Consider the following 7402-nt stretch of genomic DNA (forward strand, 5'->3'; position numbering starts at 1 on the left):
CTCGAATATATCACAAATTATATTTATTTATTTTTTCTGTTGCAAAGAATTATTTTTTCCTTATAGGAGGATATCCACAGTGCTAAATTATCCTTTGTTGCTTTCATCAAAGGATCTGGTGTCTCGACCCGAAGAACCTTTTCCTCTACCATCTTTTGTTCTAAATCTTCATCCTATGTTTACACAACAATTTCTTTGGTTATTTTCTTTCCTTGTTCCTCATACGGTGTCATCAACTAGGCCAATTTATTTTATAATGCCTTTATCAAAGTATCTGGGATGTCCACCTAAATAACCTTTTCCTCTACCATCCTTCCTACTATACAAGTAGAATTGTGAGTTATGTTTGGTTCATGATCCCCTGTTTGCACAACAATGTATTTGGTCAGTTTCTTGCCTTATTCTTCATACGATGCCATCAACTAGGCCAATTTGTCCTCTGATGCCTTTATTAAAGGGTCTAGGATTTCCACCTAAATAACCTTTTCCTCTATCATCCTTCCTACTATACAAGTACAATTATGAACTATGTCTGGTTCCTAATCCTTTATTTCCACAACAATGTCATGGATTTGCTTTTCACTAAGGGGTATATTTTCATGGACCCCATGACAAGGTATATATATGAATCCCAGGGTTAGGGAGTCTGTAAGCTAGGCAAGCAATTTATTTTTTCAAAAAAAAAAAAATTTTCTGTGAGCTCATCTGTTAGGGTTTTAATTTCATTTTGAAGTTGTCTATTTTCCATTTGGAGAACCCTATTATTCCTTAACAAAAAAATATGCAGAGAAATATATGAAGGGGTACTTACTATTTTAACACGCTTCTTTTTCAATTCTAGTGTGTTTGCTAGGTCCTCCCTATCGCTTCCATATAATAGTGAAATTGAGGCAAGGGCCTCTCCTTCGTATATTGCAAATACTTCTTGTATGTTCTCATGGAGTTTGATTGGTGGTTCTTTTGTATCAGCAAGGGAAACCTCCTCAACTAGTTCTTTTGTGTCAATAAGTTGACCAAATCCTTATTCCATGAATCCTTGCTCTATGAATCCTTGTTCCATCAATACATCCAGTATATTCTCTTGTATAGAATCAAGGGAAACCTCATCTGTTGTTTTCTGTCTAACAAAGCGGAGGTTTTCAGGAAGTGCAGCAACATGGGGTCACTTTGTCTTCCTATTCTCGACTATTGGCACCATTTCTGAGTTCTTTTTGTATCCTCTCAATCTTCTTGTGGTAGGTTTACTCCCCACTATTTATACATCATAATCATCTTGTTTGTCTCCTTTATGTGGAGAATTAGCAACAAAATCCTTAAGAACCCTCGTAATTTGAACATTAGGCGACTTGTTTTCCATATTGCAAGGTTCTGTGGGAATTGTTGCAGCTACGAGGTCATGGGGTAGAGTTGTAGCTACAAGCTCATGGGGCATATTTGTAACTACTAGGGTATCCTATGGTGGGGTAGCAACATCTGCATGCAATGGCCTTCCACCTATGCCATCCCAAGTTCTCCCTTCCCTTTGCAACACTCTAACCACCAAAAGTTTAATGAGGCCATGGTGGGAAATGGTTTCCAATGGCCACTTAGAATTTTGCATTGATCAGGATATGCTCTAGGATTTTGCAAGAAAAAAAGGCATGTTAACCAACCTGCCATGATACAAGTGGTCTAAAAATCATATGTGTTGTTGATAAACAACTACATACCTCCCTTCACACATGAAAAATATTTGGACAAGGAATGCAACATCATCTTAGAGTCGTGGTAATTCTTTCGTCTCAAATACCATGTTTTTCTTCTCCACTTGTTCACCTGCCTAAAGGCATTTCTGTAAAATATCAAGTATGGGTTTTTGAGGGGGATACCACTATTCTCCTATATGGGGTAGCCTGGTCGCTTATATAATTTCTTCTTATGATGCATGCGCTAGTGTCCTTGCTACCTCAGATTTTCCCTCCCTAAAATGCATGGAAAATTCTAGAGTTATCCCCTCGTTAGACCCTGTTGAAGCCTCGAAATTCGCTGCAACAACATTGGGGGATGACCACTCGGTCTGGACCTTAAAGCAGCTCCTTTTCTATTTGGAATGGTGGTTCCAACTGGTTCAACTAGGTCCAATTACCTTCTCTCAATCTCCAAAATGGTTTACAATATGACTTTCATCCACCAATGGAGAAGAGGCATCAGATCAACCCTCTTGTTGATCAGGAAAGAAAGTGATCCTTAAGTTGATCTGGGGCTTAGCCAAACCACAACTAAAGTTTGACTCTTTGGGAAGAGGACTTATAATAATGTAAAATTAAATCTAAATGGAAGCTTATTCTATAATGCAAGAAAAAGGAACTAAATCCTAATCCTATGTCAATTAAGCAGATATAGATCTAAGCCAAATAAGAGCAAGATATTTAAATGATTGGGATTTAAATATGTTTGGCTTATAATGAATATCAAGCTAATGAAATAGTTCAATTAACTGACATTATGTATACCAAAACATATTCTATTCAGAGACCTCTTAACTGAAATAATAAACCAACAACATTTAGGAAGAAGTTCACAAAATGATATTGATTGTTTAATCAATAATTCAAATAATTAAACAATAATATGAGGAAGTAGTTCACACCATATCACTATTTGTTAAACCAGTATTAAAAGACATATTTATGAGTAAATAGTTACTCAGAAATCAGAATTCAACCCATAAGAGCAGAGATAAATAATAACATATGATTGAGACAAATTACTCATACCGACAATAGTGCACAAATATGAATAAAATGACACATTCATGCCATCATAAAATGAAACTAGTATTTAAAACAGTAGTATTAGAAATACCAATTTATTGAATCCATTTCTCTGGCTCTGGTCTCCAACAATCTTTTACATTGCTTGAACTTTTGTTGTTACAACAAGAGTTGCAGAAGTGAAAACTCTGCCCATCATACATAATTTAGAATGTAAAAGAAAAATCCTCAATAATCCCTAGATCTGATATTTTCTCTCCTCCCACCTACAACTCTAAATTCTTATTACGGAAGTTCTTTTAGAATTCGATAATTGTAGAGGAGATAAGCCATTTATTACATTCTACAATTTGCTATTTATAATAGTTTCAAAAGAATTATTAACAAGAAAGGTTGTTGAAGAAGAAATCTATTTAATCAATTTCCATTAGCTCAAAATTCCTTTATTCTATTGATGGAGCATTCTCATTTATTGAGATTCTTTTCTCTTCATCTCTTTAGTTGTTTTCTTACAAACAAATCAACACGAAATTAAAATACAAAAATAAAATCAAAATGCTAAATCTAGAATTAAAAGAAATTCAATTAAATAAATAATTGAAAATGAAATCTGAGCTTTATATTGATGGTTGCGATGATTTAACTATCCAAGAAGATTATTGAAGAATGAGTTTGCACTCAGAAGAAGTTGTGGGCAAATAAGAATGCAGAAAATAAAACTCAAAAAATTGATTTTGTTAAAAATTCAGAGCCTAATCTTCTGCTGGATTTGAGACCCAATAAATGATCAAATCTAGAAATGAAACCACTTCAGAAATGTTCTCCATGATTTTATCTTTCCAATGAGCCATCATGGAACTAATTTTGCCAAGTAAAACTCCATTAATGACCTTCCAAAATTGATATATTAAAATCGCCAAAATTCTGGAATTTCTGTTGCCAAGACTAAAAATTAGAATTTTTAAAATTAAATTCTAATCCTAAATTAGATTACAGTGATTATTTAATTAATTCTAATTAATTGTGATTACAAATTACTTTAATTATTTACATAAATTAATTAATATGGAAATGATTTAACATAATTTAATTAAAATGTAATAATATTATATTAATATTATAATTTAAATTATATTAAAATTATAATAAATATTATAAGTATAATATAATTATTATAATATAAATATAATATTTAAAATACAAACCATTGGAACCAACCCATATTAATAAAACAAACCCATCTTAGTCAAACCTTAAAATATATAAATGATAATGGAGGTGAGGAGAGGTGAGAGCATGGAGTTATAAGGAGGAGAGGGTTAAGTGAGGGAGGTATAAGGAGGCTTACATGAGGTTATGGAGGGAGAAGGTGGAATGAGGGCAAGTGGAGTATGACGTGAGGGTGAGTGAGGTGGAGGTATGAGAGGCATAAGGAGCTCAGACAAAAAAAACTATATTAAAACTTTTTACCCCATCACATAAAAATCAAATCGCAAATCGTAAGATTTTAATTGAGGTGCTTAAGCTGCTTGCAATATGAGATATGTGATATCGCATTGCACTTTTTATCTCGACAATTTTGGAAGGGATGATTCAATGAGAAGTGGGGCCACACGAATTAACAATCCTACAAATTGGACTATAGCCACTTTGCAATTTTGGGGTTTTGGGTTTGCCAATTTGTTTTAAAATAACAAATTGGAGTAAACTACAAAAATCCCAAAATGTGTTTTCATCTATTGTACAATTTGGCTGGGTCATTTTGTAGGACCGTTAGTGAAAAATGAAAAAAATTAGTAAAAATTAACTAAAAGTAAATATTCACAATGAATGACTATTTTAATTGCAAAAATTGAAATATCATACATTTATTAACATTTTTTAGTCCAAGCGAGAAAATGATAAAACTTCAAAGGAGTGTTATTTACAAGCCAGAAGACAAAATTAAGCAAAACAAGTATCGATGGAAATCTTGTGAAAAGTCAAACTCAATGAAACAATCAAAATAGAAATCTGATGAAAACGGAAAAGGACAAAATTGTAACTTAATTAACTAAAATAAAAATAAAAAAAGATGCTTAGCCAAAAATTAATGAAAAGGGTCCCCATTATTTTAAATAATGGGCGGGGGGTGGGTTTTCCCTACAACACACCCCTACAATCTATGAATATACTCCATCCATCTAGCCTATTAAAGCAATTATCTAATGTGTTGATACTCATGTAGTAATTCTTCAGCAGCTTCTCTACAAATCCTTGGGCCTCCCATCCTTAATCAGAGTTCAAAGACACTATTGTTCTGTTTGGAAAGTGTAACAGTTTGAGTGTGGGATAAAGGAGAGTAATGGGAGAGTAGATGCTAGCAATCTTTGAGTAGGAGGATTTATAATATTCCCTTTTCTTGATTTGGTCAAAATGGATGGAATTTACCCATGGGATCTTCCCATGCTATTTTCCTTTGTCTTTTGAGCGAAAATAATAAAATAAGATTTCTAGAGAGTCCATCAAGCCTATTAAAGGGGATAGAAGCTAGGCCTTTGGATCATCTGAGTTTGTCTTTCTTATTGTGTTTTGTCGAGAACTTAGTGTGGCTAATTCTAGTTTGATCCCAAGATGAAAACCTCATGGTGTCATTTGTGTGGCGAATCAATCCAAGATTCACAAGTGGGCTTCAATGTCTTAGATTTTTCATTCTCGAGTAGTCGTGCATGCCATTTGCAGGGGTTCTAATCTTATTGTATTGTCATGTGTTATTTTCTTCAACTAATAATATAAATAAAGGGTTGCATTTCTAGTTCGCATATGTGTTCATTCTCTTGTTGAAAGTTTACTTTAATCAAAACACTAAAGTGTGCTAGATATGTTAGAATTTTTAACATTTGGGATCTTATAGATGACGTAGGAGTCAATTCTCAATCTCTACACAACCTCTAAATGGAGAGAATGTATGCATTATTATAATTAGTTCCATGATCCCAATATGCATTATTATATTTTAAATAAATAAAAAAATGTAGATAGGGTTAATGATATCTTCCGAGAACATGTGTAGTATTTCATCTTTCATAGGCTCAATGTACCCATTTCGATTTCATATTTTTCAGTTTTGATTTGGCAGTCAATGCGCCTAGGTTCATTTTGATAAGGTTGATGTGTCAATGTTTGATTTCATTTTTTACAAGCTCCATGTACTTAGTTTTGATTTGATATTTTTGAGGTTCAATTTTGTAGGATCTAGAGAGATCTTATTGACTCGAGATGAGAGAGCTTTCTACTGCACAAAAATAGTAGTTTTCATCCATCTGGTATCCTCCCATGGCATCACCATTGCGATTTCTGAAGGCTTGATTATCTTGATTATTGGTTGTTAATTAGTTGAAGGAGATGAAGGAGATGGCATTGCTTTCTCCTTAGGGGACTGTCAAGGATGCAACTATGTCCATCGAAGCTCCATGTGGGTTTGATTCTCATTACCATCAATCAGATGGCCATGTAAGCACTCTCTTTTAATTCTAAATATGTTTAGAGTTTTTGTGTATCAAGGGGACTTGTAATTTTTTTTTGCAACAATAATTTTTTAGTGTGTTTTGTAGAATGAAGAACCCCAGTTCCATTAGAACAATAAGGTAAATGGGAAATGAAGGGAATTGGATGTTAACGGGAAAGGAAGGTCGTCAAAGGCACCTGTTTTTGCATCGTAGTTTGACGGATTACATTGTTATGAGACGTTGTTTAGGCAGTGAGGCACTTGACTTTCAGTTCAATAAGAGGGTTTTTTCAACATATGTCATCTTTGAATTTTTTATTACAATTTTTGTAAAAATTCTAATCTGGAGTTTGCACTTGGGGATTTTTCTCTATTGTGATACCAAAGTTAATATTTTTTTTATGCAAGTATAAATTAAACAAGATTCAATTTGAATATTTTAGCCACTAGATTTGATTTGAGATGCTCCCTCCTTCCACTCATTACAATATGTTTCTATGAAAATTGAAACAATATGGAGAATAAGATTGATTATTTCCTCTTAAAAGAAAATATGGAATCATTAGTTCTCAGAATCTTTTGGTCTATGATGGTAAATCCAATCCATTTTAGTAACAATATGGAGAATATACAAATATTGATTGTTGTCATCTTAAAAAGTAGATATGATATTCTTCTTATGCTTTTGGAATCATTATGTCTATGATTGAAAATCCATTTTAGTTCCCTTTCTTATAGAAGCTTGAGGTGTAAGTTAACATTGTTTGACTTAAGAAATGACACAATCTTTCCTTTGCATTACCATGAAGTGAACTACATTGTTTATCATATTTTTTATTTATTTATAGTTAAAATGCTAGCCTTATTGGATCAAATTTTAAGAAGAATAATTACAGAATAGTTAATCATGTGAATTGTCCTTATGGACTAAGTAATATCCGATATTTGAGATCATTTGATCAGATGTTTATAAGTAGGAGCTTGAGGATTGCATCAATTTTACTTTGCTAACGGTGTCATTCTATAAAACTCTTTTATTGTAGGGCTTGAATCATTTCCTAGACACCCCAAGTATCCGTGCCACCTGCAGATTTTATTTTTGGTTGTAATTTCAAATCCCTAGATAGGTTGACGAGTTAGTATGGTTTTCCTGGTGCATATG

This window comes from Pinus tabuliformis, chromosome 2_1 (assembly GCF_031772625.1).
Source record: "Pinus tabuliformis cultivar Carrire ecotype Pingquan chromosome 2_1, CPIR1, whole genome shotgun sequence".
In the NCBI taxonomy this organism is placed as follows: Eukaryota; Viridiplantae; Streptophyta; class Pinopsida; order Pinales; family Pinaceae; genus Pinus; species Pinus tabuliformis.